At 49.8% G+C, this 9,284-nt stretch overlaps 1 long non-coding RNA gene across 1 annotated transcript in view; it reads right to left on the bottom strand.

Annotated features, from left to right (window-relative positions):
• Window positions 1-515: 515 nt before the first annotated feature.
• Window positions 516-9,284, bottom strand: part of LOC118910561 (uncharacterized) — a 28,123-nt gene continuing 19,354 nt past the window's right edge. Inside the window, exons 2-4 of the long non-coding RNA XR_005024033.2 lie at window positions 6,973-7,094; window positions 1,451-1,607; window positions 516-731 (exon numbers count right to left, since the gene is read on the bottom strand). This is a non-coding gene — a long non-coding RNA (uncharacterized LOC118910561). The remainder of the gene's footprint in view (window positions 732-1,450; window positions 1,608-6,972; window positions 7,095-9,284) is intronic.

Genomic DNA, 9,284 nt, shown 5'->3' with positions numbered 1-9,284 from the left:
ATAAACATCAGGTAGCACAAGTCCATTGGAGCACACATTGAATCAGAGAAAACACGAGAGGTAAAAATTGCATCCTTATGGACAAGACACTAAATTTTTTTTTAATATGGTGAATAAAACTGGTATTTACATGGGTAATCATGGTAACCAGCTCTAGAAAAATCTGCTGATTGGTAAGGGCGCCCTCTTGTGTTGCTGTGGTGTAATGTCAAGTTGGTGTTGGCCTTCCCTACACACTGCGTCCCTACGTTTGTCTCCTTCACGCTTGCCTGTCAGCCCACTTTGTAGGCTCTGCGGAGCACAGGCTTCTTTGGTTGGCCCTTCCTAGTTGGAACAGAAGCAGCTAGGTCTCTGAGCATGAGGGCTCCTCTGGCCAGACCAAACGTTTTGTCCCTTTACACTCCACACATTTACCCTCTTAAAAGTTATTGAGGATTCCAGTATGTCCATGTGGATTATAACTATTGATGTATACTAATATTAGAAACTAAAACTGAAATTTAAAAAAATATTTATTAATTCATTTAAAACAGCAATAATAAACCCATATTAACACAATGTTTTAGTGAAACTTGTAAAACAAACAAAAAAAATGACTTTAAAGGGCAGCATGTTTTGCAAATCTGTTTACTGCCTGTCTTAGAAGAAGAGAGCTGGGTTCTTATATCCACTTCTGCTTTCAGTCTCTTGCCATGTCACATGTCATGTGGTTTCTGGAAAACTCCACTGTGCTCGCATGAGAAAATGAGAGTGAAAAGTGTAAATAATATCTTAATATTATTATGAAAACAAATTTGACCTGGGGACCCCAGAAAAGATCTTGGGAACTTCTAAGGGACACACACCACTTTTAGAATCACTGAACTAAGAATATAAGCCTCAGGCCTGGGTACATATCTCAAGCCTAACATTTGTGTTAATGGCTATCTCTGACATCTAGTTTCCCTTATCTTTGCTATCCAATGAGCATATGCTGCACTAAAATGGGCTGGGTTCAATCTCCTGGGTCATTCTTTCTGCAGCCCTCAGCCCTGGTCTACTCTCCCCAGGTAGTGACTGGAACTAATTTCTAAGTCAGTTGTGTGACGGCTCTGCTTAACACCCTCTAATGGCTTCCCGTCTCACCTAGAACAGAACTTAAGTCTGTCAGTGGCCTTCTAGGCTGTACAGGATCTGCCCCAACCCCTCTCTGACCTCACACCACAGCCCTTTGCACCCCATGGCCCAACTGTACTAGTCTCCTCCTGTTTCTTCAACATGGCATCCTCTGACCTCAAGACCTTTGCGCTTACTGCTCCCTTTGCCTGAAACTTCTCCCTCCAGTCATTCCATGACTTATTTCCTTATTTTCTTCAGGCCTTTACTCAAAAGTCTCCTTTCAACGGAACTTTCCCTGGATACCCCATCCGTCACCTGACCCTGGCATCTTACCCTGACTGAGTTTACTCACCACATTGTAGGTGCTCAGTATTTGCTGAATTGGATTGAAAGGGATTATCTGGGCTGTAACTTCATCTTTAAAAGGAGAGGGTTGGACTAGAAATCTCAGGGTCCTACGAGTTCTAATGTCCCATAACTCTTCTTACATTCCTGTGTTGGAAAATGACCTGCAAATGAGAACAAAATAGTATCTGTAAATGTTTTTCTGTCCCCATTTACTGAATTATTTAATACCATGAATGAGAGCCCTGTTCCAGGCTCCTGACGCAGCATATGGTCCATCACAGGCACATGAACCCTAGCCATCTTGGTGTGCTGCAGGTTCTTTGGATGAGCAGAGAAAACAGATCCTGAACCTCAAGAGACAGCCCTTTACAAAAAAAAATGTAGGTGCTAGATCTGTACCCAGGCTCATGTGACCCTATTCTTAATTCAGCAGTTCTCAAAGTAGTCTGGGGCCCCTACGGAGTGCCCAAGAGCTTTGCAGGAAGCCCAGGGGCTAAAACAGGCACCAGAGGGGCTCACCTCCTCCTAGCCCTGGCGGCGGACCCTGACTCCTTTCCATGACTGCTGGCCTTCTCCTCCATTGGAGCAGCCAGACTGATCTTCATACGCTGCCCTGGGGCCTCTTCTCGCTCCCCACTAAAGCCTTCCCCTCCAAGGACTCCCTAGGGCTTTGCTGGCATTTCCATAGATTTGTTTTCAGGGCATGATGGACACATTGATGTCCCTGTACCTGGGGACACATCCTGAAGCCACCCACTACAGTTCAAATGGAACGGAAGCCTCCTGTTTCAGGTTTAAATGCATGGGGATTTTACATTACAGGTTCCAGAAGATACCCGTTTTTAAAAATCCAAATTTATGTATTTAATTATGTACCTAAAGCAAACTCAGGAAAGACAAAATGTTTATCTTGTTGTGGCTTTTGGGATTTCCCTCTGGAAGCAGAGGTGCCACCGGCCTTTCCTTTGAGAAACAACAATCCCAGGAAAAGTCCCAGCTTCTTGGTGGGGCCCTGCAGGTGGCCCTGCCCTGGACCCAAGGCCTCAGCCCTTCCACCTGAGACCTATTCTTGCTCTTCTCGGCCTCTGGAGGGCTCCTGTCCTCTAGGGATGGGACCTCCTGGGTCTCTGGTACATTCCCCGGAGAACACCCCTCTCCAGCCGCTGCCCATATTTGGCATCAGTCACTATGCTACCATTCTGTCACTTGACTCCAGGTTTGCACCGGTGACAGAGCGCAGCGCGGAAGGAAGCTGCATTGCTCAGGCCTGTGCGAAAGAGGTCTGCACGACCTGCGACCTGCGACCAGGGTGCTGCAGCGAGGAGGGCCCCCAGGGACGCGCAGTTCCCGCTGTAGCCACATGAGGGCGTGCTGGGAGAAAACCTTCGCTGCTGTGAACGCCCTGCGGGCCTCATGCTCTCTGTGGTCTGCCCAGCCACTGGACACCTTCCTCCCTCTGGGAAAGGGCTACCCTGGGTGGGCCCGACACTGCAAAGAGATAGAGCCCCTGGGGCAGGGTCCTCCCTAGATGGGACCCAGCTGGGGACCTGTGTGATGCCTGGAGACCCTTATATTTTGTCCATGCCTTCTGGAACATGGGCATCTCTGTACATTTCCAAAATGTGAGAATCTGTCCCTCTGTTGTGGGGCAGCTGCATCCGGGGAGGTCTCTCCGTGTGAACTAGGTGAACCTCAACCTGGAAGGGGTAAGTTTCTTGACTCTGGTGTACGAGTGTAGGTAACGAAGGAATTCATTAAAGTGAGAGTGGCAGTGAATGGCAGCAGCCATGCAGGCAGCAGAGAGCAAAGAAGAACAGAGGGAGGAAAGGGAAGCTCACTGAACTCCTGCTCAGCACGGGGCAGATCCCTTGCCAACTCCTGAAGCCAGGGTCACCTGGCATCCAGGGTCTGCTTGAATCTGCATGGTGTGGGAACCAAATACCTACCACCCCAGGATTTGGGGGAGCCACAGAGCACTGGGTGGAGTGAGATTACATTCTGAGAACTTCCCAGAGGCAAAGAAAGGAGGTTTTCAGGCAGGCTGCTAAAGAGCCTGATCATACAGCTGCAGACCTGTCCCAGTCACCCAGGCGACAGGAACTTGCAAGCCCATATGAGACACCTCAGTTGCCCCTCCCTGCTTATCTGAAGTAAATTAGAGAAAGAAGAAGGCTAGTGCTTAAGTCGAGAAAATTGAATGAAATGGCAAAGTAACAAAGATGCTTACCACTGGAAGAGCACAGAGACAAAAAGCAGGACGTTGAGCAGTGAGAGGGCTTTATTGGCAAAGTACATGCTCAAAGAAAGAGGAATGCAGGCAACCTCAGAGATGAAGCACACTTAAAACTTAGAATCTGAGTCTTTTGAGGATTTCAAGAATGGGGTAAGGGCAGGAGGCAGGGGAGTAAGTATAGGCTTGGCATGAGATCTCATGAGGTCTCTCTCCGAGAGACATTATGTCATTATTCATAATCAGCCCTCTAGATATTCCGTAAGATAAACTTAACACAAGGAATTTCTTGATCCTCTTCTTCTCCAAGGTAGTGGTTACCCTTACACAGTGGAAACATACCATTTAGAAGTGCTTGTCCTGCTTTAAGATAGGATAGGTTATTGACTGATTACCATAAAATGTGTTAGGAATCTTACTTCCTAACTCCCTGGTTTTTAAAATGGAATCTTTGACTTAAGATGGGGTCCCTCCTGTTCTTACTATACTATTTACATCTCAGCGTTTTTTTCATCATAGGCAGGAAACATTAATCATGATGCTTGATCCATGTCCCTGCTCTGCTTCACCCCCACCCTGGCCCTGTGCTTTGCCACTTAGCATCTGTGTGACCCCAGAAGAGTGACTGCACCATTCTAAGCCTGGATGGCCTCAACTGAGCAGAGATGCAACCATCTACTGAGAGGATTCAATAGAAGGTGAGGGCTGTGCAGCAGGCAGTGTGGGCACACCGTCTCCCCTGCTCTACTCCTGGAGGGTGGCGGTCTCTGGAGCAAGGGCCGGAATCCCCCACTGATCCTGCCTCACCAGAATCCCTAGCAGGACCACAACTGTGCAAGTGTAGTGAGTTGCCTGGTAGGCCATCAGAGCACTGGGGCCGGGTGGGAGGGAGCCAGGCATTCCGGGGTAAGGAGCATAGATCATGCACTGATTATCTGAGTGCCAGCAATGTCAGGGCATGCCAAAGGACCTTCCAGGGCCTGCCTTGGGAACTGGGAGTACCGCATTTCTGGGGACATCTCTAGCTTGTCCTCCAGCTAGATTGCTTTGTCAGGGAAGGGGCACAGGGTGGGGTTTGGGAGAGAATGACTTCTCCAGGCCTCCGAGGGCAAGTCCGAAGGTGCTCCATACTGGTCATAAATTTGAAAAGAAAACTTTCTCTTTTGTTGTGTGTGCAAGAGGTGTGTGAGTTAGTGCATTCTCAGTTACTGTCGTTTGAAACCAACTTCAGGGTTATCAAATGAGAGGCTTCCTGTTTACATTTCACTTTGATAATTGCCTGTTACAACAGGCTGGAGTGACCAGGAGCCCCAGCCAGAACCCTGGAGAACGTGGGTGTCTGCAGGCTCCCTCCCCTCAAAACTAGCTCTGTCTGAGCTCAGCCTGGGCAGATGCTGGGGGAGCCGGCACCCTCCCTGCTCGGCAGATGGCCTCTCAGCCCCTCCTCCTTTCCACCGGTAAGGCCTTCACAACTGGGGCTCGCCCAGGCCCAGCGCGGACTCTGCCCTCCTGTCTCTGGCCCTGCCAAGCCCTCCTCCACCGCCCCTGCTCACTTCCTAGTGCTCTCCCACCCCCGCCCCAACTCCAGATCCCCTGGAGGAAGGCCCACTCTTCATCGGCCAGCAGTCCTCAGGGGCTCCCACTGCACGTCCCTACCTACCCATTCCCCATTTCTCTAAATGGCCCTGGGCTGGCTTTGCCCACACCTCACTCCTGCCCCATTTCTTTGGAAGCTGAGCCCTGCCCGTGTTAGCTGTGCCTCCCGCATGTGCCCGTGCAGGTCTCCCTGCAGCCTTCCCTCCTGCCTGCCCTTTGCCCTAACAGAGTGGCCACGTGGGGCCACAGCCATCCCGCCTGTACCTCCAGCCTTGCCGTGTGTTCCCTGACCTTTCTGGGCACCGACCTTTACTCCTCAGCCAGACTGTGAGCTTCCGAAGGCAGGGGAGGCTTGGCCTTCATAGCAGACCCTCTGCTGCACTGCCTGGGGCCCGAGCACATAACATGGGCCACTTAGAAAGTGCTTGCCAGGTGGACCTAAGGAGGCTGGATATGGTTAGATGGGCGCAAGGCGTGGACTGAGGCCTGTGACTGAAGGAGCAGTGGCCTCAAAGTTACATAAGTGAAAATAAACACTAATTGCAGGCAGGAAGAGAAACAGTCCTGTATAAAAAAAAATTCTTTTTTAAATAATTAAATAAGAAGGTCACTGATAGGTCGCCAGCTACAGTAACACCTCCCCCACTGGGAGCTGTTGAAATCCACGAAGGGAGCACAAGGGGGTCTCTGAGTAACCAAAATTGACATCACAAGCTCCATGCACTTTAAAAAGCTCATGCACTTCACCCAGAGTTGAACCCCTTAGTTCTACATAAGCAGGAAGCCCTGCTTCAGCGAACATGTCCAACAAATGCAGGCATCTGGTTTGCAAATCCACAACAGATTAGGAGCAACAAATCAAAGTGTCATTGAACTGCTTTGGGCTGACATTCTGACAGTACCGAGAGGTGGCAGCTGACAGCTTTAGTGCGGGATGGGACTGATGATCTATAAAGGGCTATCGTAAGGATTCACGAAGCCCGCAGCCCGGGCCACACAGAGTCACACTGACACAAGGCAGCGCCCTGCGGCTCAGTATGGCAATGCTGTTCATAGTGATTAACCCTGAGTCACGAAGAAAAGTAAATGATGTTCAGATGACTTTAAGAAGGTAAGGAAGCACCTTACTCATTTTAAGTTAGTTTCCCTCTGAAACAGTGAAAATGTATTTCAGGAAGCTTCAAAGAATACCTCCTTTGCTAGCTAGAAAACTGAGTGGAGCTTCCATTTGGGGTTTCCTGAGTGCTCTGTGAGCATACTCTTATTCAGGAGGCTCCACAATTTCTCACCACTTTAGGGATGAGGGCTGATGACTCACTGAGGGTCCCATGGCCTAAATAAAAGGGCAAGTCTCAATGCCAAGAGTCCTTGACACTTCCATCAGCTCCACTTCCCCACGGCTACCCCTCTCTCCAGGATGACTCAGCCCCCGGAGGGCTCCAGATGGGTGTTACTATCCTGATGTTGCAAAATGTCCTCCTCCTCAGCTGTTTCCCTCCCTCCTGGTCTGTCACTCCTGCAGCAGCCCAGGGCTTTCCACCTTCCTGTGTCTCCCCCATCAGCACGCCTCAGCACTAGGCATCCCACCACTGATATCAATTTCGCTCAATCCCTGTTATCTCTCCAGACTGGTTCTTCAGGAAGAGGACAGGCTGGACCCTCATGCCACCAGCACCTCTAACCCAGAGTCAGCCACTTACCAGGGGACAGGATGACAGAGCAGGCTCTAGGGCCAAACTTCCTGGGTTCAGATTCCAGCTCTGATACTTGCTGTGTAATCTTGGGATAGTTACTTAATCTCTCTGTGTCGTGGTTTCCTCATCTGTAAAATGCAGATAATAATAATACTTAGCTCACAGCATCGTTCAGGCTATCAAACAAGTTAACTTGTGCAAATAGCTTAAAACTGTGCCTGGCACTTAGTAAGCATTTGTCAAATATCAATTGTTATTGTAATGCAAGGCGATTTGCATATGTCATCTCCATAACCTGTCTCAAATATTTTTTTTAGAGTAAGACTGGCTAGAAAGAATCTCAGATTGTCACAGCAATCCTGAAAGGTGGGTATGAGCTCTTCCTTTTTGTAGCTGAGGCTCTGGAAGCACAGAAAAGGAAAGTGACTGACTTGAGGACAGAGTGCCAGGAGGTGGCAGAATTGGCATTCGCACCTAGGTGCTGTGGTCTGAATGTTTGTGTCTCCCTAGCCTATCAGGAGGTGGGGGCTTCCGGAAATGATTAGGTCATGAGGACTCTGCCCACATGACTGGGATTAGTGCCCCTATGAAAGTGAACCCAGAGAGCTAACTGGTCCCTTCCACCATGTTAGGTTACAGCTGGAAGGCACCAGCGGTGCCCCATAAGACAGGCCCCTGGCAGACACCGAATCTACTGGCACCATGATCTTGGACTTCACAGCCTCCAGAATGGTGAGAAATAAGTGTTTGTTGTGTATAAGCCACCCAGTCTCTGGTGTTTTGTTGTATCGTCTTGAACAGACTGAGACCTTGAGCCTACCTGACATCTGAGTCATGACCTCTCCAGGACACCATGACTGCCTCTCAGTAGGGATGGTCAAGACAATCACTTCCTTGAGAAAGCGAGTAAGAGTCGTCTTACTGCTTCTGAAAACTGGAATGCCTGCTTTCAGATCCTGCCTGGAGAGGCTGAATCACCCAGATATTACAAAATCTCAGCACCTAAGAAGGAAAGTTTGGGAGGCTGGAGTATACTTCCAGTTTTCAATAGCAGAGAAGCTTGAGATTGAAAGACAGTCCATTTCCACTGTCCATGAGGGTTCTGGCGATCTATTGCTATGAACCCAGTCACTTCAAATCATAGTGGCTTAAAACACAACTATAATCATTTTATTATCTCTCACAGTTGGCTGGGCTCAGCCAGGTGGACCTCACGCAGCGTCCTTCATGCAGCTAAGTCAGAGAATGGCTGAGGCCAGGGTCTTCTAGAAAGCCTCCTCCCTCACATGGCTGGAGGCTAATGCTAGTGGTCGGCTGGGACCTAATGGGAGCCGTCTGCCAGAGCACTGCATGGGGCCTCCTCGGCAGCCTAGGCTTCCTCACAGCATGGCGGCTGGATTCCAAGAGCAAGAGTCCCAGGAGAAAAAGGTGGGAGTGTGTGGCATTTTTCTGACCTAGCTTTGAAAGTCACATAGTATCACTTCTGCAGCGATATGTGCTCATCAAAGTGACAAAGACCTACTCAAGTTCAAGGAAAGGGGACCTAGACCACTACTCAATGGGAGGAGTGTTAAGAAAAGCACATAAGTTGGAATATACCATGGGAGCCATCTTTGAAAAATACAATTTGATGCATGGCATGCTTTCCTGGAAGAACTTTCCATTTGAAGGGAAAGTTAACAAGTGGCCAATGGAGGCTCTGACAAGGACCCCTCCCTGTAGTCATGTCTGACGTCAGCTCCTTCAGGGAATGGGCGACAAGAGGCAACAGGATTTACTGTTCGGCCAAAGCTGTCATTGAAATAGGATTAGGGCTGCAGTGACTTCATCATCCGGACTGTCCTAATAACATGTAATTTGCAGCCATGCTGTGACCAGCAAAGCCGCTAGGGCATGTGAGTAGAATTGCCTGGCCACCTCCGGGACAAGTCCATTTGCTGGAAATCTTGCAGACCCCTGCCCTTGTCCACCAGCAGATGGTTCTTTATCCTTCCCAAGGATTAAGTCCCCAGCCAGGGAGCTCTGGAAATCCAGGCAAACCAGTTGAGGGCTCCCCTGCCGGAGAGTAGGGCCCGGCTCCCAGGCGACCTATGCCCAATCTCCAGGCCAGCTCGATGCCCATGCACAGTCCAGTCTGACGGGCCCCATAAAGGGATGGCTACTAAGATGTGGAGCACGAGCTGCAGGATGGTGCAGAGACCTCCCACCCCAGCTGGCCCGTCCATTTCTCCAAGGCTCCCTCACCAGCCAGCTGCTGGCATCCTCTGGTCTCGCACCTCCAGCTCCGGGCCCTGCCGCAAGAAGGCAGAAGCACAGCC

The sequence above is a fragment of the Manis pentadactyla genome, chromosome 2 (assembly GCF_030020395.1).
Source record: "Manis pentadactyla isolate mManPen7 chromosome 2, mManPen7.hap1, whole genome shotgun sequence".
In the NCBI taxonomy this organism is placed as follows: Eukaryota; Metazoa; Chordata; class Mammalia; order Pholidota; family Manidae; genus Manis; species Manis pentadactyla.
Note: the sequence above shows the minus strand (reverse complement) of the source record. Positions and strands in the feature narration are given on the sequence as shown.